We start from the raw sequence: 19,396 nt of genomic DNA, 5'->3' as shown, positions 1-19,396 counted from the left end.
TTTAACAAAAATATTGAGTGGAGGGGGAGCCAGGCCATTAAGGATCTTGAATACAAGACATGCGTCGGTGTATTGCACAAGATTTTCCCAACTCAAGAGCTCATGCTTTCTAAGGATGTGACAATGATGATGGCTATTGGGCTTCCTATCAAGCACTTTGAGAGCCTGTTTGTAGACAGACTGAATATGTTTTAATGTTGTACAGCAAGCTTGAGCCCAACTAGTCAAGCAGTATGTTAAGTGGGGGAGTATCATAGATTTGAAGTACAGTTTTGCTACCTCTGTAGTCAAACAATTGAAAATGTGAAAATTCACATCCCATCCTCGTCGCAAAATGTCGTGGAAATTTCCTCTATTTACCAAATCATGAGAGCAAACCACACACAAGTCAGAGTAATCATAAAGTCCATCTTTAATTATATGAGCTTCATCACAACCCTGTGACACTCAGATCAATTCAGTGTCTATCAATGAATTCTCTGAGAGTCCCCTCCACATTTCAACTGAGATCCTTTATAGCAAAGACACACACAGGATAGGACAGCATCGGCATAATTCATCGTTCAGCTTTGTCTCCTAAACTATGTTCTCTTCTCAAACAATCCTCCATATTAACAGGCATATATCAAATCCATCTATCTATCTTGACAAGATCACAGAGACACACTAAATGGCACACAGACATTGTGGAACCAAGAGATACACGCTTGACCTCTCCCATCTCTCCGGCCAAAGCAACTTAGTCTTGACATAGAACAGATAGTGCAACCCCGCCACAGTATTATACAAAAATAACATTCTGATGAGAAGTAACTTACACACATATGATGAATATAAAGCATCTTACCTATGTTACCAACCAATTATGATTATTCCCCAACAAATTCAAATACATGCAATGAATATCTGTAAAACTCGGGTTACTCCTTGCTGATAATATCAGCAGCAGTTTCTGTTGTGTAGTGGTTTTCACGTTCGCTTTACACGGGAAAGGTCCCTGGTTCGAAACCGGGTGGAAACAGTCCTCTTTGACACATGCAGTAAGTACCGTATTTATAAAAGAGATGAGTTTCTTTCATAAATACCTTATTTTGGAAATTCAAATACATGCACTGACTATAAGAAAATTCAGTTTACTTCTTGCAGGTATCTCAAGCAGAAGTTTCTGTAGTGTAGCAGTTATCACGTGCGCTTAACATGCAAAAGGTCCCTGGTTTGAACCTCTGTGGAAACAGCACTTGTTGATACATTCAGTAAGTACCATTGTTGAAACTGAAAAATACATTTTTCATTAATGCCTTCCTTTGGGAATCAAAAGATTCCATAGCCTAGTTGTTATCAAGTTCACTTAAGACGCAAAATGTATACTTTTCGATGCTGGGCGGAAACAGAGGTCTCTGACACATGTGAGAAGTACTGTATTTGTAACAGAGAATTTTCATAAATGCATTATGTTGGAATTTCGAATTCGTGCGATGAATATATGTACAATTTGGTTAACTCCACAGTAATAATTCTAGCAGCAGTTTCTCTAGTTTAGTAGTTATCAAGTTTGCTTTACACACGAATGGTCCCCGGTTTGAAGCCGGGCGGAAACAGTTCTCTTTGACAAATCCAGTAAGTAGTGTATTTGTTACAGAGAATAGTTGTTCTAATAAATGGCTTTTTTTGGAAATTCGAATGCATGCAATGAATATCTGTAAAACTCGGGTTGCTCCTTGCTGATAATACTAGCAGCAGTTTCTGTAGTGTAGTGGTTATCACGTTCGCTTTACACGCGAAAGGTCCCTGGTTCGAAACCGGGCGGAAACAGTTCTCTTTGACAAATCCAATAAGTACTGTATTTGTAACAGAGAATAATTGTTCTGATATATGCCGTATTTTGGAAATTCGAATACATGCAATAAATATTTGTAAAATTTGGTTTACTCCTTGCTGATAACTAATGCAGCAGTTTCTGTAGTGTAGTGTTTATCACGTTCGTCTTACATGCGAAAGGTCTGTGGTTCAAAACCTGGCAGAAACAGTGCTCTTTGACACATGCAGTTAGTGCTGTATCGACAACAGAGAATATATATTCTCATGAATGTTTTTTTTTGGAAATTCGAATACATGCAATGAATATATGTAAAACTTGGGGGATTCCTTGCTGATAATACTAGCAGCAGTTTATGTAGTGTAGTGGTTATCATGTTCGCTTTACACGCGAAAAGTCCCTGGTTCGAAACCGGGCGGAAACAGTCCTCTTTGACACATGCAGTAAGTACCGTATTTATAAAAGAGATGAGTTGCTTTCATAAATACCTTATTTTGGAAATTCAAATACATGCACTGACTATAAGAAAATTCAGTTTACTTCTTGCAGGTATCTCAAGCAGAAGTTTCTGTAGTGTAGCTCTTATCACGTGCGCTTAACATGCAAAAGGTCCCTGGTTTGAACCTCTGTGGAAACAGCACTCGTTGATACATTCAATAAGTACCATTGTTGAAACTGAAAAATACATTTTTCATTAATGCCTTCCTTTGGGAATCAAAAGATTCCATAGCCTAGTGGTTATCAAGTTCACTTAAGAAGCAAAATGTATACTTTTCGATGCTGGGCGGAAACAGAGGTCTCTGACACATGTGAGAAGTACTGTATTTGTATCAGAGAATTTTCATAAATGCATTATGTTGGAATTTCGAATTTGTGCGATGAATATATGTACAATTTGGTTTACTCCACAGTAATAATTCTAGCAGCAGTTTCTCTAGTTTAGTAGTTATCAAGATTGCTTTACACACGAATGGTCCCTGGTTCGAAGCCGGGCGGAAACAGTTCTCTTTGACAAATCCAATAAGTACTGTATTTGTAACAGAGAATAATTGTTCTAATATATGCCGTATTTTGGAAATTCGAATACATGCAATAAATATTTGTAAAATTTGGTTTACTCCTTGCTGATAACTAATGCAGCAGTTTCTGTAGTGTAGTGTTTATCACGTTCGTCTTACATGCGAAAGGTCTGTGGTTCAAAACCTGGCAGAAACAGTGCTCTTTGACACATGCAGTTAGTGCTGTATCAACAACAGAGAATATATATTCTCATGAATGTTTTTTTTTGGAAATTCGAATACATGCAATGAATATATGTAAAACTTGGGTTACTCCTTGCTGATAATACTAGCAGCAGTTTCTGTAGTGTAGTGGTTATCACGTTCGCTTTACACGCGAAAAGTCCCTGGTTCGAAACCGGGCGGAAACAGTCCTCTTTGACACATGCAGTAAGTACCGTATTTATAAAAGAGATGAGTTGCTTTCATAAATACCATATTTTGGAAATTCAAATACATGCACTGACTATAAGAAAATTCAGTTTACTTCTTGCAGGTATCTCAAGCAGAAGTTTCTGTAGTGTAGCAGTTATCACGTGCGCTTAACATGCAAAAGGTCCCTGGTTTGACCCTCTGTGGAAACAGCACTCGTTGATACATTCAATAAGTACCATTGTTGAAACTGAAAAATACATTTTTCATTAATGCCTTCCTTTGGGAATCAAAAGATTCCATAGCCTAGTGGTTATCAAGTTCACTTAAGAAGCAAAATGTATACTTTTCGATGGTAGGCGGAAACAGAGGTCTCTGACACATGTGAGAAGTACTGTATTTGTAACAGAGAATTTTCATAAATGCATTATGTTGGAATTTCGAATTCGTGCGATGAATATATGTACAATTTGGTTTACTCCACAGTAATAATTCTAGCAGCAGTTTCTCTAGTTTAGTAGTTATCAAGATTGCTTTACACACGAATGGTCCCTGGTTCGAAGCCGGGCGGAAACAGTTCTCTTTCACAAATCCAGTAAGTAGTGTATTTGTTACAGAGAATAGTTGTTCTAATAAATGGCTTTTTTTGGAAATTCGAATACATGCAATGAATATCTGTAAAACTCGGGTTGCTCCTTGCTGATAATACTAGCAGCAGTTTCTGTAGTGTAGTGGTTATCACGTTCGCTTTACAGGCGAAAAGTCCCTGGTTCGAAACCGGGCGTAAACAGTCCTCTTTGACACATGCAGTAAGTACCGTATTTATAAAAGAGATGAGTTGCTTTCATAAATACCTTATTCTGGAAATTCAAATACATCCACTGACTATAAGAAAATTCAGTTTACTTCTTGCAGGTATCTCAAGCAGAAGTTTCTGTAGTGTAGCAGTTATCACGTGCGCTTAACATGCAAAAGGTCCCTGGTTTGACCCTCTGTGGAAACAGCACTCGTTGATACATTCAATAAGTACCATTGTTGAAACTGAAAAATACATTTTTCATTAATGCCTTCCTTTGGGAATCAAAAGATTCCATAGCCTAGTTGTTATCAAGTTCACTTAAGAAGCAAAATGTATACTTTTCGATGCTAGGCGGAAACAGAGGTCTCTGACACATGTGAGAAGTACTGTATTTGTAACAGAGAATTTTCATAAATGCATTATGTTGGAATTTCGAATTTGTGCGATGAATATATGTACAATTTGGTTTACTCCACAGTAATAATTCTAGCAGCAGTTTCTCTAGTTTAGTAGTTATCAAGATTGCTTTACACACGAATGGTCCCCGGTTCGAAGCCGGGCGGAAACAGTTCTCTATGACAAATCCAGTAAGTACTGTATTTGTAACAGAGAATAACTGTTCTAATAAATGCCGTATTTTGGAAATTCGAATGCATGCAATGAATATCTGTAAAACTCGGGTTGCTCCTTGCTGATAATACTAGCAGCAGTTTCTGTAGTGTAGTGGTTATCACGTTCGCTTTACACGCGAAAGGTCCCTGGTTCGAAACCGGGCGGAAACAGTTCTCTTTGACAAATCCAATAAGTACTGTATTTGTAACAGAGAATAATTGTTCTAATATATGCCGTATTTTGGAAATTCGAATACATGCAATAAATATTTGTAAAATTTGGTTTACTCCTTGCTGATAACTAATGCAGCAGTTTCTGTAGTGTAGTGTTTATCACGTTCGTCTTACATGCGAAAGGTCTGTGGTTCAAAACCTGGCAGAAACAGTGCTCTTTGACACATGCAGTTAGTGCTGTATCGACAACAGAGAATATATATTCTCATGAATGTTTTTTTTTGGAAATTCGAATACATGCAATGAATATATGTAAAACTTGGGTTACTCCTTGCTGATAATACTAGCAGCAGTTTCTGTAGTGTAGTGGTTATCATGTTTGCTTTACACGCGAAAAGTCCCTGGTTCGAAACCGGGCGGAAACAGTCCTCTTTGACACATGCAGTAAGTAACATATTTATAAAAGAGATGAGTTGCTTTCATAAATACCTTATTTTGGAAATTCAAATACATGCTCTGACTATAAGAAAATTCAGTTTACTTCTTGCAGGTATCTCAAGCAGAAGTTTCTGTAGTGTAGCAGTTATCACGTGCGCTTAACATGCAAAAGGTCCCTGGTTTGACCCTCTGTGGAAACAGCACTCGTTGATACATTCAATAAGTACCATTGTTGAAACTGAAAAATACATTTTTCATTAATGCCTTCCTTTGGGAATCAAAAGATTCCATAGCCTAGTGGTTATCAAGTTCACTTAAGAAGCAAAATGTATACTTTTCGATGCTAGGCGGAAACAGAGACCTCTGACACATGTGAGAAGTACTGTATTTGTAACAGAGAATTTTCATAAATGCATTATGTTGGAATTTCGAATTCGTGCGATGAATATATGTACAATTTGGTTTACTCCACAGTAATAATTCTAGCAGCAGTTTCTCTAGTTTAGTAGTTATCAAGATTGCTTTACACACGAATGGTCCCTGGTTCGAAGCCGGGCGGAAACAGTTCTCTTTCACAAATCCAGTAAGTAGTGTATTTGTTACAGAGAATAGTTGTTCTAATAAATGGCTTTTTTTGGAAATTCGAATACATGCAATGAATATCTGTAAAACTCGGGTTGCTCCTTGCTGATAATACAAGCAGCAGTTTCTGTAGTGTAGTGGTTATCACGTTCGCTTTACACGCGAAAGGTCCCTGGTTCGATACCGGGCGGAAACAGTTCTCTTTGACAAATCCAATAAGTACTGTATTTGTAACAGAGAATAATTGTTCTAATATATGCCGTATTTTGGAAATTCGAATACATGCAATAAATATTTGTAAAATTTGGTTTACTCCTTGCTGATAACTAATGCAGCAGTTTCTGTAGTGTAGTGGTTATCACGTTCGTCTTACATGCGAAAGGTCCCTGGTTTGAAACCGGGCGGAAACAGTCCTCTTTGATACATGCAGTAAGTACCGTATTTATAAAAGAGATGAGTTGCTTTCATAAATACCTTATTTTGGAAATTCAAATACATGCACTGACTATAAGAAAATTCAGTTTACTTCTTGCAGGTATCTCAAGCAGAAGTTTCTGTAATGTAGCTCTTATCACGTGCGCTTAACATGCAAAAGGTCCCCGGTTTGAACCTCTGTGGAAACAGCACTCGTTGATACATTCAATAAGTACCATTGTTGAAACTGAAAATAAAATTTTTCATTGATGCCTTCTTTTGGGAATCAAAAGATTCCATAGCCTAGTGGTTATCAAGTTCACTTAAGACGCAAAATGTATACTTTTCGATGCTGGGCGGAAACAGAGATCTCTGACACATGTAAGAAGTACAGTATTTGTAACAGAGAATTTTCAGAAATGCATTATGTTGGAATTTCGAATTCGTGCGATGAATATATGTACAATTTGGTTTACTGCACAGTAATAATTCTAGCAGCAGTTTCTCTAGTTTAGTAGTTATCAAGATTGCTTTACACACGAATGGTCCCCGGTTCGAAGCCGGGCGGAAACAGTTCTCTTTGACAAATCCAGTAAGTAGTGTATTTGTTTCAGAGAATAGTTGTTCTAATAAATGGCTTTTTTTGGAAATTCGAATACATGCAATTAATATCTGTAAAACTCGGGTTGCTCCTTGCTGATAATACTAGCAGCAGTTTCTGTAGTGTAGTGGTTATCACGTTCGCTTTACACGCGAAAGGTCCCTGGTTCGAAACCGGGCGGAAACAGTTCTCTATGACAAATCCAATAAGTACTGTATTTGTAACAGAGAATAATTGTTCTAATATATGCCGTATTTTGGAAATTCGAATACATGCAATAAATATTTGTAAAATTTGGTTTACTCCTTGCTGATAACTAATGCAGCAGTTTCTGTAGTGTAGTGTTTATCACGTTCGTCTTACATGCGAAAGGTCTGTGGTTCAAAACCTGGCAGAAACAGTGCTCTTTGACACATGCAGTTAGTGCTGTATCAACAACAGAGAATATATATTCTCATGAATGGCTTCTTTTGGAAATTCGAATACATGCAATGAATATCTGTAAAACTCGGGTTGCTCCTTGCTGATAATGCTAGCAGCAGTTTCTGTAGTGTAGTGGTTATCACGTTCGCTTTACACGCGAAAGGTCCCTGGTTCGAAACCGGGTGGAAACAGTCCTCTTTGACAAATCCAATAAGTAACATATTTATAAAAGAGATGAGTTGCTTTCATAAATACCTTATTTTGGAAATTCAAATACATGCACTGACTATAAGAAAATTCAGTTTACTTCTTGCAGGTATCTCAAGCAGAAGTTTCTGTAGTGTAGCAGTTATCACGTGCGCTTAACATGCAAAAGGTCCCTGGTTTGAACCTCTGTGGAAACAGCACTCGTTGATACATTCAATAAGTACCATTGTTGAAACTGAAAAATACATTTTTCATTAATGCCTTCCTTTGGGAATCAAAAGATTCCATAGCCTAGTTGTTATCAAGTTCACTTAAGACGCAAAATGTATACTTTTCGATGCTGGGCGGAAACAGAGGTCTCTGACACATGTGAGAAGTACTGTATTTGTAACAGAGAATTTTCATAAATGCATTATGTTGGAATTTCGAATTCGTGCGATGAATATATGTAAAATTTGGGTTACTCCGCAGTAATAATTCTAGCAGCAGTTTCTCTAGTTTAGTAGTTATCAAGATTGCTTTACAGACGAATGGTCCCTGGTTCGAAGCCGGGCGGAAACAGTTCTCTTTCACAAATCCAGTAAGTAGTGTATTTGTTACAGAGAATAGTTGTTCTAATAAATGGCTTTTTTTGGAAATTCGAATACATGCAATGAATATCTGTAAAACTCGGTTTGCTCCTTGCTGATAATACTAGCAGCAGTTTCTGTAGTGTAGTGGTTATCACGTTCGCTTTACATGCGAAAGGTCCCTGGTTTGAAACCGGGCGGAAACAGTCCTCTTTGATACATGCAGTAAGTAACGTATTTATAAAAGAGATGAGTTGCTTTCATAAATACCTTATTTTGGAAATTCAAATACATGCACTGACTATAAGAAAATTCAGTTTACTTCTTGCAGGTATCTCAAGCAGAAGTTTCTGTAATGTAGCTCTTATCACGTGCGCTTAACATGCAAAAGGTCCCTGGTTTGACCCTCTGTGGAAACAGCACTCGTTGATACATTCAATAAGTACCATTGTTGAAACTGAAAAATACATTTTTCATTAATGCCTTCCTTTGGGAATCAAAAGATTCCATAGCCTAGTGGTTATCAAGTTCACTTAAGAAGCAAAATGTATACTTTTCGATGCTAGGCGGAAACAGAGGTCTCTGACACATGTGAGAAGTACTGTATTTGTAACAGAGAATTTTCATAAATGCATTATGTTGGAATTTCGAATTCGTGCGATGAATATATGTACAATTTGGTTTACTGCACAGTAATAATTCTAGCAGCAGTTTCTCTAGTTTAGTAGTTATCAAGATTGCTTTACACACGAATGGTCCCCGGTTCGAAGCCGGGCGGAAACAGTTCTCTTTGACAAATCCAGTAAGTAGTGTATTTGTTTCAGAGAATAGTTGTTCTAATAAATGGCTTTTTTTGGAAATTCGAATACATGCAATGAATATCTGTAAAACTTGGGTTACTCCTTGCTGATAATACTAGCAGCAGTTTCTGTAGTGTAGTGTTTATCACGTTCGTCTTACATGCGAAAGGTCTGTGGTTCAAAACCTGGCAGAAACAGTGCTCTTTGACACATGCAGTTAGTGCTGTATCAACAACAGAGAATATATATTCTCATGAATGGCTTCTTTTGGAAATTCGAATACATGCAATGAATATATGTAAAACTTGGGTTACTCCTTGCTGATAATACTAGCAGCAGTTTCTGTAGTGTAGTGGTTATCACGTTCGCTTTACACGCGAAAAGTCCCTGGTTCGAAACCGGGCGGAAACAGTCCTCTTTGACACATGCAGTAAGTAACATATTTATAAAAGAGATGAGTTGCTTTCATAAATACCTTATTTTGGAAATTCAAATACATGCACTGACTATAAGAAAATGCAGTTTACTTCTTGCAGGTATCTCAAGCAGAAGTTTCTGTAGTGTAGCAGTTATCAAGTGCGCTTAACATGCAAAAGGTCCCCGGTTTGAACCTCTGTGGAAACAGCACTTGTTGATACATTCAATAAGTACCATTGTTGAAACTGAAAATTCAATTTTTCATTATTGCCTTCTTTTGGGAATCAAAAGATTCCATAGCCTAGTGGTTATCAAGTTCACTTAAGACGCAAAATGTATACTTTTCGATGCTGGGCGGAAACAGAGGTCTCTGACACATGTGAGAAGTACTGTATTTGTAACAGATAATTTTCATAAATGCATTATGTTGGATTTTCGAATTTGTGCGATGAATAAATGTAAAATTTGGTTAACTCCACGGTGATAATTCTAGCAGCAGTTTCTCTAGTTTAGTAGTTATCAAGTTTGCTTTACACACGAATGGTCCCCGGTTCGAAGCCGGGCGGAAACAGTTCTCTATGACAAATCCAGTAAGTACTGTATTTGTAACAGAGAATAGTTCTTCTAATAAATGCCTTATTTTGGAAATTCGAATACGTGCAATAAATATTTGTAAAATTTGGTTTACTCCTTAGTGGTAATTAATGCAGCAGTTTCTGTAGTGTAGTGGTGATCACGTTTGCCTTACATGCGAATGGTCTGTGGTTCAAATCCTGGCAGAAACAGTGCTCTTTGACACATGCAGTTAGTGCTGTATCAACAACAGACAATATATATTCTCATGAATGGCTTTCTTGGAAATTCGAATACATGCAATGAATATATGTAAAACTCGGGTTACTCCTTGCTGATAACACTAGCAGCAGTTTCTGTAGTGTAGTGGTTATCACGTTCGCTTTATACGCGAAAGGTCCCTGATTCGAAACCGAGGGGAAACAGTCCTCTTTGACACATAGAGTAAGTACCGTATTTATAAAAGAGATGAGTTGCTTTCATAAATACCTTATTTTGGAAATTCAAATACATGCACTGACTATAAGAAAATTCAGTTTACTTCTTGCAGGTATCTCAAGCAGAAGTTTCTGTAATGTAGCTCTTATCACGTGCGCTTAACATGCAAAAGGTCCCCGGTTTGAACCTCTGTGGAAACAGCACTCGTTAATACATTCAAGTACCATTGTTGAAACTGAAAATTAAATTTTTCATTAATGCCTTCTTTTGGGAATCAAAAGATTCCATAGCCTAGTGGTTATCAAGTTCACTTAAGACGCAAAATGTAAACTTTTCGATGCTGGGCGGAAACAGAGGTCTCTGACACATGTGAGAAGTACTGTATTTGTAACAGAGAATTTTCATAAATGCATTATGATGGAATTTCGAATTTGTGCGATGAATATATGTACAATTTGGTTAACTCCACAGTAATAATTCTAGCAGCAGTTTCTCTAGTTTAGTAGTTATCAAGATTGCTTTACACACGAATGGTCCCCGGTTCGAAGCCGGGCGGAAACAGTTCTCTATGACAAATCCAGTAAGTGCTGTATTTGTAACAGAGAATAATTGTTCTAATAAATGCCGTATTTTGGAAATTCGAATACATGCAATGAATATCTGTAAAACTCGGGTTGCTCCTTGCTGATAATACTAGCAGCAGTTTCTGTAGTGTAGTGGTTATCACGTTCGCTTTACACGCGAAAGGTCCCTGGTTCGAAACCGGGCGGAAACAGTCCTCTTTGACACATGCAGTAAGTAACGTATTCATAAAAGAGATGAGTTGCTTTCATAAATACCTTATTTTGGAAATTCAAATACATGCTCTGACTATAAGAAAATTCAGTTTACTTCTTGCAGCTATCTCAAGCAGAAGTTTCTGTAATGTAGCTCTTATCACGTGCGCTTAACATGCAAAAGGTCCCCGGTTTGAACCTCTGTGGAAACAGCACTCGTTGATACATTCAATAAGTACCATAGTTGAAACTGAAAAATACATTTTTCATTAATGCCTTCTTTTGGGAATCAAAAGATTCCATAGCCTAGTGGTTATCAAGTTCACTTAAGACGAAAAATGTATACTTTTCGATGCTGGGCGGAAACAGAGGTCTCTGACACATGTGAGATGTACTGTATTTGTAACAGAGAATTTTCATAAATGCATTATGTTGGAATTTCGAATTCGTGCGATGAATATATGTACAATTTGGTTTACTCCACAGTAATAATTCTAGCAGCAGTTTCTCTAGTTTAGTAGTTATCAAGATTGCTTTACACACGAATGGTCCCCGGTTCGAAGCCGGGCGGAAACAGTTCTCTTTGACAAATCCAGTAAGTAGTGTATTTGTTACAGAGAATAGTTGTTCTAATAAATGGCTTTTTTTGGAAATTCGAATACATGCAATGAATATCTGTAAAACTCGGGTTGCTCCTTGCTGATAATACTAGCAGCAGTTTCTGTAGTGTAGTAGTTATCAAGATTGCTTTACACACGAATGGTCCCCGGTTCGAAGCCGGGCGGAAACAGTTCTCTTTGACAAATCCAGTAAGTAGTGTATTTGTTACAGAGAATAGTTGTTCTAATAAATGGCTTTTTTTGGAAATTCGAATACATGCAATGAATATCTGTAAAACTCGGGTTGCTCCTTGCTGATAATACTAGCAGCAGTTTCTGTAGTGTAGTGGTTATCACGTTCGCTTTACACGCGAAAGGTCCCTGGTTCGAAACCGGGCGGAAACAGTTCTCTTTGTCAAATCCAGTAAGTACTGTATTTGCAACAGAGAATAATTGTTCTAATAAATGCCGTATTTTGGAAATTCGAATACATGCAATAAATATTTGTAAAATTTGGTTTACTCCTTGCTGATAACTAATGCAGCAGTTTCTGTAGTGTAGTTTTTATCACGTTCGTCTTACATGCGAAAGGTCTGTGGTTCAAAACCTGGCAGAAACAGTGCTCTTTGACACATGCAGTTAGTGCTGTATCAACAACAGAGAATATATATTCTCATGAATGGCTTTTTTTGGAAATTCGAATACATGCAATGAATATATGTAAAACTCGGGTTACTCCTTGCTAATAGTAATAGCAGCAGTTTCTGTAGTGTAGGGGTTATCACGTGCGCTTAACATGCAAAAGGTCCCCGGTTTGAACCTCTGTGGAAACAGCACTCATTGATACATTCAATAAGTACCATTGTTGAAACTGAAAAATACATTTTTCATTAATGCCTTCCTTAGTTTAGTGGTTATCACGTTCGCTTTACACGCGAAAGGTCCCTGGTTCGAAACCGGACGGAAACAGTCTTCTTTGATACATGCAGTAAGTACCGTATTTATAAAAGAGATGAGTTGCTTTCATAAATACCTTATTCTGGAAATTCAAATACATGCACTGACTATAAGAAAATTCAGTTTACTTCTTGCAGGTATCTCAAGCAGAAGTTTCTGTAATGTAGCTCTTATCACGTGCGCTTAACATGCAAAAGGTCCCGGGTTTGAACCTCTGTGGAAACAACACTCGTTAATACATTCAATAAGTACCATTGTTGAATCTGAAAATTAAATTTTTCATTAATGCCTTCTTTTGGGAATCAAAAGATTCCATAGCCTAGTGGTTATCAAGTTCACTTAAGACGCAAAATGTATACTTTTCGATGCTGGGCGGAAACAGAGGTCTTTGACACATGTGAGAAGTACTGTATTTGTAACAGAGAATTTTCATAAATGCATTATGTTGGAATTTCGAATTCGTGCGATGAATATATGTACAATTTGGTTTACTCCACAGTAATAATTCTAGCAGCAGTTTCTCTAGTTTAGTAGTTATCAAGATTGCTTTACACACGAATGGTCCCCGGTTCGAAGCCGGGCGGAAACAGTTCTCTTTGACAAATCCAGTAAGTAGTGTATTTGTTACAGAGAATAGTTGTTCTAATAAATGGCTTTTTTTGGAAATTCGAATACATGCAATGAATATCTGTAAAACTTGGGTTGCTCCTTGCTGATAATACTGGCAGCAGTTTCTGTAGTGTAGTGGTTATCACGTTCGCTTTACACGCGAAAGGTCCCTGGTTCGAAACCGGGCGGAAACAGTTCTCTTTGACAAATCCAGTAAGTACTGTATTTGCAACAGAGAATAATTGTTCTAATAAATGCCGTATTTTGGAAATTCGAATACATGCAATAAATATTTGTAAAATTTGGTTTACTCCTTGCTGATAACTAATGCAGCAGTTTCTGTAGTGTAGTTTTTATCACGTTCGTCTTACATGCGAAAGGTCTGTGGTTCAAAACCTGGCAGAAACAGTGCTCTTTGACACATGCAGTTAGTGCTGTATCAACAACAGAGAATATATATTCTCATGAATGCCGTATTTTGGAAATTCGAATACATGCAATGAATATCTGTAAAACTCGGGTTACTCCTTGCTGATAGTACTAGCAGCAGTTTCTGTAGTGTAGGGGTTATCACGTTCACTTTACACGCGAAAGGTCCCTGGTTCGAAACCGGGCGGAAACAGTCCTCTTTGACACATGCAGTAAGTAACGCATTTATAAAAGAGATGAGTTGCTTTCATAAATACCTTATTTTGGAAATTCAAATACATGCACTGACTATAAGAAAATTCAGTTTACTTCTTGCAGGTATCTCAAGCAGAAGTTTCTGTAGTGTAGCAGTTATCACGTGCGCTTAACATGCAAAAGGTCCCTGGTTTGAACCTCTGTGGAAACAGCACTCGTTGATACATTCAATAAGTACCATTGTTGAAACTGAAAAATACATTTTTCATTAATGCCTTCCTTTGGGAATCAAAAGATTCCATAGCCTAGTGGTTATCAAGTTTACTTAAGAAGCAAAATGTATACTTTTCGATGCTAGGCGGAAACAGTGTTCTCTGACACATGTAAGAAGTACAGTATTTGTAACAGAGAATTTTCATAAATGCATTTTGTTGGAATTTCGAATTCGTGCGATGAATATATTTACAATTTGGTTTCCTCCACAGTAATAATTCTAGCAGCAGTTTCTCTAGTTTAGTGGTTATCACGTTCGCTTTACACGCGAAAGGTCCCTGGTTCGAAACCGGGCGGAAACAGTCCTCTTTGACACATGCAGTAAGTAACGTATTTATAAAAGAGATGAGTTGCTTTCATAAATACCTTATTTTGGAAATTCAAATACATGCTCTGACTATAAGAAAATTCAGTTTACTTCTTGCAGCTATCTCAAGCAGAAGTTTCTGTAATGTAGCTCTTATCACGTGCGCTTAACATGCAAAAGGTCCCGGGTTTGAACCTCTGTGGAAACAACACTCGTTAATACATTCAATAAGTACCATTGTTGAAACTGAAAATTAAATTTTTCATTAATGCCTTCTTTTGGGAATCAAAAGATTCCATAGCCTAGTGGTTATCAAGTTCACTTAAGACGCAAAATGTATACTTTTCGATGCTGGGCGGAAACAGAGGTCTTTGACACATGTGAGAAGTACTGTATTTGTAACAGAGAATTTTCATAAATGCATTATGTTGGAATTTCGAATTCGTGCGATGAATATATGTACAATTTGGTTTACTCCACAGTAATAATTCTAGCAGCAGTTTCTCTAGTTTAGTAGTTATCAAGATTGCTTTACACACGAATGGTCCCCGGTTCGAAGCCGGGCGGAAACAGTTCTCTTTGACAAATCCAGTAAGTAGTGTATTTGTTACAGAGAATAGTTGTTCTAATAAATGGCTTTTTTTGGAAATTCGAATACATGCAATGAATATCTGTAAAACTCGGGTTGCTCCTTGCTGATAATACTAGCAGCAGTTTCTGTAGTGTAGTGGTTATCACGTTCGCTTTACACGCGAAAGGTCCCTGGTTCGAAACCGGGCGGAAACAGTTCTCTTTGTCAAATCCAGTAAGTACTGTATTTGCAACAGAGAATAATTGTTCTAATAAATGCCGTATTTTGGAAATTCGAATACATGCAATAAATATTTGTAAAATTTGGTTTACTCCTTGCTGATAACTAATGCAGCAGTTTCTGTAGTGTAGTTTTTATCACGTTCGTCTTACATGCGAAAGGTCTGTGGTTCAAAACCTGGCAGAAACAGTGCTCTTTGACACATGCAGTTAGTGCTGTATCAACAACAGAGAATATATATTCTCATGAATGGCTTTTTTTGGAAATTCGAATACATGCAATGAATATATGTAAAACTCGGGTTACTCCTTGCTGATAGTAATAGCAGCAGTTTCTGTAGTGTAGGGGTTATCACGTTCGCTTTACACGCAAAAGGTCCCTGGTTCGAAGCCGGGCGGAAACAGTTCTCTATGACAAATCCAGTAAGTACTGTATTTGTAACAGAGAATAATTGTTCTAATAAATGCCGTATTTTGGAAATTCGAATACATGCAATGAATATATGTAAAACTTGGGTTACTCCTACTCCTGATAGTACTAGCAGCAGTTTCTGTAGTGTAGGGGTTATCACGTTCGCTTTACACGCGAAAGGTCCCTGGTTCGAAACCGGGCGGAAACGGTCTTCTTTGATACATGCAGTAAGTACCGTATTTATAAAAGAGATGAGTTGCTTTCATAAATACCTTATTTTGGAAATTCAAATACATGCACTGACTATAAGAAAATTCAGTTTACTTCTTGCAGGTATCTCAAGCAGAAGTTTCTGTAATGTAGCTCTTATCACGTGCGCTTAACATGCAAAAGGTCCCCGGTTTGAACCTCTGTGGAAACAGCACTCGTTGATACATTCAATAAGTACCATAGTTGAAACTGAAAAATACATTTTTCATTAATGCCTTCTTTTGGGAATCAAAAGATTCCATAGCCTAGTGGTTATCAAGCTCACTTAAGACGCAAAATGTATACTTTTCGATGCTGGGCGGAAACAGAGGTCTCTGACACATGCGAGAAGTACTGTATTTGTAACAGAGAATTTTCATAAATGCATTATGTTGGAATTTCGAATTCGTGCGATGAATATATGTACAATTTGGTTTACTCCACAGTAATAATTCTAGCAGCAGTTTCTCTAGTTTAGTAGTTATCAAGATTGCTTTACACAGGAATGGTCCCCGGTTCGAAGCCGGGCGGAAACAGTTCTCTTTCACAAATCCAGTAAGTAGTGTATTTGTTACAGAGAATAGTTGTTCTAATAAATTGCTTTTTTTGGAAATTCGAATACATGCAATGAATATCTGTAAAACTCGGGTTGCTCCTTGCTGATAATACTAGCAGCAGTTTCTGTAGTGTAGTGGTTATCACATTAGCTTTACACGCGAAAGGTCCCTGGTTCGAAACCGGGCGGAAACAGTCCTCTTTGACAAATCCAATAAGTACTGTATTTGTAACAGAGAATAATTGTTCTAATAAATGCCGTATTTTGGAAATTCGAATACATGCAATAAATATTTGTAAAATTTGGTTTACTCCTTGCTGGTAATTAATGCAGCAGTTTCTGTAGTGTAGTGGTTATCACGTTCGTCTTTCATGCGAAAGGTCTGTGGTTCAAAACCTGGCAGAAACAGTGCTCTTTGACACATGCAGTTAGTGCTGTATCAACAACAGAGAATATATATTCTCATGAATGGCTTTTTTTGGAAATTCGAATACATGCAATGAATATATGTAAAACTCGGGTTACTCCTTGCTGATAATACTAGCAGCAGTTTCTGTAGTGCAGTGGTTATCACGTTCGCTTTACACACGAATGGTCCCCGGTTTGAAGCCGGGCGGAAACAGTTCTCTATGATAAATCCAGTAAGTACTGTATTTGTAAAAGAGAATAATTGTTCTAATAAATGCCGTATTTTGGAAATTCAAATACATGCACTGACTATAAGAAAATTCAGTTTATTTCTTGCAGGTATCTATCTATTCTACAAGACAAAAACACAGAATAATTAATTTGAGGAAAATAAAAACACAACATATAAATGCTCCTTAAGTTACATGAGAACCAGTATCTAAACACAGGCCTCCTCACAACATATAGGACATACATCCCTCTAAGTCCTCATGCTCAGAAATATACTTAGGAATAGAGCATAGGGCAGTGAAATCATTCATATTCCAAATCATAAGTAACAACCCAACTATTTATCCAACCAATATTTAGAATAGCATTCCTCAGTGATTCAAATTTGTCTTATCACTCAAAGTAAAAACCTCAATTTAACACACATCAATATTAGCAGATTTACTTACATTCAGTATAATTATCCCATAATTCTACTATTAACTTTTTTAATCATTATTATAATACAGATCAGTATCTCAATGCATTCTTAATCTAAATTACTACAATTTACATGGTGTAGACCTCTTCAATCAACCTGATACCACAAAAGTATAAACAATTTAATGGCACAGTTGACCAACCCCCCCCCCTCTCAGGCACTGCATCTTCTGGCGTCTCTTTCGTTTTTCTTCAGATAGCTTTACAGTTCAAAGTGGATGGCCCATGATAATGCCCCAATTTCAATGTCTCATCTTTACCACTCATGTCTTGTCCATTCGTCAACCAATATACCAGCATCATAAGAAAATGTTAGAACAGATCTTTCTCCATGATCACTCCAAGTGGACTCATGAAAGAAAAGCAGTTGATAGCTTAGATCTGATACTGTACACCAATTTCTGGCTTGGTTCTTTTCTCTCGGTAGAAGTGGTTTGGAAAGCCTCCTTCAACGCCTTTGTCACTCTTCTTCAGCCAGTTAGAGGGGGTTTTGAGGTACACACACCATTCGGTCCAATTATCTCTTCCATGCATTAAGATACCGTCTGATGTCACTTTTCATGATAACCTCGAAAGAACAGATCAGAACAACAGTTTAGTTCAGTTCATTAACTACATGATAAATTATTACTTTTACCAATTATTCTTAATACACATATCTAAACATATTTCACAGAGAATATCAAAACATTCTATTGAAACTATTCTTTCAAATTGGTTTATACTCCCCATCTCACTGTCAACTCCATCGTAAAGCCAAGGATCAAAAAGTTTGACCTATACCCCTCGGGAATAGAACAAAACAAACACAACAATACAATACACTCAACAATACAATACACTCATTCACATATCACTTAAGTTGTATAACTTCAATTCAAACCCTCAAAAAACTGAATCCTCCCCCATGTTTTACACACATCTCTCCGTATGAGAGTAATGTAAAACAAAACTAAAAAAATTGTAAAACAAAATTTCAACTAACCTAATCAAATTAAAATCACTAAACTGAAAAAAAACTCCACAAATAAAAATGATTTAACCCCTATGGTCATAGGAAAATAGACTTAAAGCAGCATACCCTTAGTTGAAAGCAATGCCCTCCACAGTGGTCCAAATTACAAATATGGCTAAGAAACATATTTACCAATTACACAAATTATTTTGAAAGCAGTATTACAAATGACCATAATTTCATTATCCAAATGGCTTTCCAATGCGGGTGATCAAGCCACAATGGAAAGTCATCAGAAGGTCACAGGTCATACAAAACCCTTCAAAGCAGTGTTATTCACTATATTAAACAATTTGCAAACAGTAATCAACTAGTTCCAACATTTTCGTATTTCCATGTTCCCAGAACATTCCTTTATCAAAAGAATTAGCGTGTGTAACGAAAAGTCAGAAAAGAAAAACTCATTCAAATCCCATGTGGTGAGTGCCCCTTTAATACCTTTGCACTAAAACAAACAACTTCCAGGCCCCCTCCAATGTGGTAGTTTATGGCCTCAATTTCACTCACTCTCCCCAAGAGTATAGTCCCTGGAAACATTCCAGAGAGAGACAGTGAAATATCAATTTTTCCGGAGAAAACACAAAAACACTTAGTTAGTATTCATTACACTACATCGATTCAGAAACTCAAACGTGAAACTATAAACCAAACCTAATGATAATTCCACTGCACCTCAAATCATTAATCATAAGTTTTAATCAAATCAATGTATATGCATGATACAATGTTTAATTAAGTTAAATCAACTCCTAAAAAAACTTTTGATCAGCAATCTAATAATTTCAACCTGTTGATATA

The 19,396-nt window shown here is 37.0% G+C and overlaps 22 non-coding genes across 22 annotated transcripts; all 22 read left to right on the top strand.

The window, feature by feature from the left end:
• Positions 1–1,739: 1,739 nt before the first annotated feature.
• Positions 1,740–1,812, top strand: trnav-uac (transfer RNA valine (anticodon UAC)). The gene has a single exon. It is a non-coding gene; the product is annotated as a tRNA-Val (tRNA).
• Positions 1,813–2,167: 355 nt separating this feature from the next.
• trnav-uac (transfer RNA valine (anticodon UAC)) lies at positions 2,168–2,240 on the top strand. The gene has a single exon. It is a non-coding gene; the product is annotated as a tRNA-Val (tRNA).
• Positions 2,241–3,172: 932 nt separating this feature from the next.
• trnav-uac (transfer RNA valine (anticodon UAC)) lies at positions 3,173–3,245 on the top strand. The gene has a single exon. It is a non-coding gene; the product is annotated as a tRNA-Val (tRNA).
• A 1,509-nt stretch (positions 3,246–4,754) lies between these two features.
• Positions 4,755–4,827, top strand: trnav-uac (transfer RNA valine (anticodon UAC)). The gene has a single exon. It is a non-coding gene; the product is annotated as a tRNA-Val (tRNA).
• Positions 4,828–5,182: 355 nt separating this feature from the next.
• trnav-uac (transfer RNA valine (anticodon UAC)) lies at positions 5,183–5,255 on the top strand. Its single transcript has one exon. It is a non-coding gene; the product is annotated as a tRNA-Val (tRNA).
• Positions 5,256–5,973: 718 nt separating this feature from the next.
• trnav-uac (transfer RNA valine (anticodon UAC)) lies at positions 5,974–6,046 on the top strand. Its single transcript has one exon. It is a non-coding gene; the product is annotated as a tRNA-Val (tRNA).
• A 141-nt stretch (positions 6,047–6,187) lies between these two features.
• trnav-uac (transfer RNA valine (anticodon UAC)) lies at positions 6,188–6,260 on the top strand. The gene has a single exon. It is a non-coding gene; the product is annotated as a tRNA-Val (tRNA).
• Positions 6,261–6,978: 718 nt separating this feature from the next.
• Positions 6,979–7,051, top strand: trnav-uac (transfer RNA valine (anticodon UAC)). Its single transcript has one exon. It is a non-coding gene; the product is annotated as a tRNA-Val (tRNA).
• Positions 7,052–7,406: 355 nt separating this feature from the next.
• On the top strand, positions 7,407–7,479 carry trnav-uac (transfer RNA valine (anticodon UAC)). Its single transcript has one exon. It is a non-coding gene; the product is annotated as a tRNA-Val (tRNA).
• A 718-nt stretch (positions 7,480–8,197) lies between these two features.
• trnav-uac (transfer RNA valine (anticodon UAC)) lies at positions 8,198–8,270 on the top strand. The gene has a single exon. It is a non-coding gene; the product is annotated as a tRNA-Val (tRNA).
• A 932-nt stretch (positions 8,271–9,202) lies between these two features.
• On the top strand, positions 9,203–9,275 carry trnav-uac (transfer RNA valine (anticodon UAC)). Its single transcript has one exon. It is a non-coding gene; the product is annotated as a tRNA-Val (tRNA).
• Positions 9,276–9,993: 718 nt separating this feature from the next.
• On the top strand, positions 9,994–10,066 carry trnav-uac (transfer RNA valine (anticodon UAC)). The gene has a single exon. It is a non-coding gene; the product is annotated as a tRNA-Val (tRNA).
• A 928-nt stretch (positions 10,067–10,994) lies between these two features.
• trnav-uac (transfer RNA valine (anticodon UAC)) lies at positions 10,995–11,067 on the top strand. Its single transcript has one exon. It is a non-coding gene; the product is annotated as a tRNA-Val (tRNA).
• A 932-nt stretch (positions 11,068–11,999) lies between these two features.
• On the top strand, positions 12,000–12,072 carry trnav-uac (transfer RNA valine (anticodon UAC)). The gene has a single exon. It is a non-coding gene; the product is annotated as a tRNA-Val (tRNA).
• Positions 12,073–13,354: 1,282 nt separating this feature from the next.
• trnav-uac (transfer RNA valine (anticodon UAC)) lies at positions 13,355–13,427 on the top strand. Its single transcript has one exon. It is a non-coding gene; the product is annotated as a tRNA-Val (tRNA).
• Positions 13,428–13,782: 355 nt separating this feature from the next.
• On the top strand, positions 13,783–13,855 carry trnav-uac (transfer RNA valine (anticodon UAC)). Its single transcript has one exon. It is a non-coding gene; the product is annotated as a tRNA-Val (tRNA).
• Positions 13,856–14,359: 504 nt separating this feature from the next.
• On the top strand, positions 14,360–14,432 carry trnav-uac (transfer RNA valine (anticodon UAC)). Its single transcript has one exon. It is a non-coding gene; the product is annotated as a tRNA-Val (tRNA).
• A 718-nt stretch (positions 14,433–15,150) lies between these two features.
• trnav-uac (transfer RNA valine (anticodon UAC)) lies at positions 15,151–15,223 on the top strand. The gene has a single exon. It is a non-coding gene; the product is annotated as a tRNA-Val (tRNA).
• Positions 15,224–15,578: 355 nt separating this feature from the next.
• trnav-uac (transfer RNA valine (anticodon UAC)) lies at positions 15,579–15,651 on the top strand. Its single transcript has one exon. It is a non-coding gene; the product is annotated as a tRNA-Val (tRNA).
• Positions 15,652–15,794: 143 nt separating this feature from the next.
• On the top strand, positions 15,795–15,867 carry trnav-uac (transfer RNA valine (anticodon UAC)). Its single transcript has one exon. It is a non-coding gene; the product is annotated as a tRNA-Val (tRNA).
• A 718-nt stretch (positions 15,868–16,585) lies between these two features.
• trnav-uac (transfer RNA valine (anticodon UAC)) lies at positions 16,586–16,658 on the top strand. Its single transcript has one exon. It is a non-coding gene; the product is annotated as a tRNA-Val (tRNA).
• Positions 16,659–16,799: 141 nt separating this feature from the next.
• trnae-uuc (transfer RNA glutamic acid (anticodon UUC)) lies at positions 16,800–16,872 on the top strand. Its single transcript has one exon. It is a non-coding gene; the product is annotated as a tRNA-Glu (tRNA).
• Positions 16,873–19,396: the final 2,524 nt, after the last annotated feature.

The sequence above is a fragment of the Oncorhynchus clarkii genome, chromosome 23 (genome assembly GCF_045791955.1).
Source record: "Oncorhynchus clarkii lewisi isolate Uvic-CL-2024 chromosome 23, UVic_Ocla_1.0, whole genome shotgun sequence".
Taxonomy (NCBI): domain Eukaryota; kingdom Metazoa; phylum Chordata; class Actinopteri; order Salmoniformes; family Salmonidae; genus Oncorhynchus; species Oncorhynchus clarkii.
Note: the sequence above shows the minus strand (reverse complement) of the source record. Positions and strands in the feature narration are given on the sequence as shown.